This window comes from Sinocyclocheilus grahami, unplaced genomic scaffold, assembly GCF_001515645.1.
Source record: "Sinocyclocheilus grahami isolate Dianchi unplaced genomic scaffold, SAMN03320097.WGS_v1.1 scaffold136.1, whole genome shotgun sequence".
Classification (NCBI taxonomy): domain Eukaryota; kingdom Metazoa; phylum Chordata; class Actinopteri; order Cypriniformes; family Cyprinidae; genus Sinocyclocheilus; species Sinocyclocheilus grahami.
Window position 1 is genome coordinate 1,699,923 of NW_015505315.1, and position 548 is coordinate 1,700,470.

The window sequence follows — 548 nt, forward strand, 5'->3', positions numbered from 1 at the left end:
CGCTTTGGATAAAAGCGTCTGCAAAATGACTAAATGTAAATGTGACTCATAAGACTCATAAAACGTAGGATTGTATTGAACCGATTGGGTGTGGTGGGACAAAAAGAAACTGAGAAGCTAATCATTACAGAGCTTTTTCTCCTTAATTGTCATGCCAACACCCATAAAGTGAAAGAAAACTTACTCACCCATTACAAGTGCTACACAGAACATTCTTGCTCAGCTGTAATTTGGTTGTTTTTCCATTGTACAAGTCTTCAAGAGACACCCTACAGGGAAAAAGTGAGAGTAAGCTCTTCTGGAATATTCCACAATATTATGATGCAACACCAAATAAAGCCATAGTGACATATTTAAAGCTTCTTAAGAAGAAGTTGGTATATATGTGCTTGGCAACAGCGAGGGGATGAGGAAACAGAAAAGAGGTCAATGTGACCGCTAAAGGACAGCAGAGAACAGCATTTCTACACACATTTCTTTAAAAGTGGAAGCCTTGTGATTTTACTTACTTCAGGGGGTGGACCATATCTTCCCCTCTCCGCCGCCCT

General features: G+C 40.0%; 1 long non-coding RNA gene across 1 annotated transcript in view; it reads right to left on the reverse strand.

Moving 5' to 3' along the window:
- LOC107591031 (uncharacterized) overlaps positions 1-548 on the reverse strand; it is a 12,696-nt gene that overhangs the window by 331 nt on the left and 11,817 nt on the right. The window lies entirely within an intron of this gene.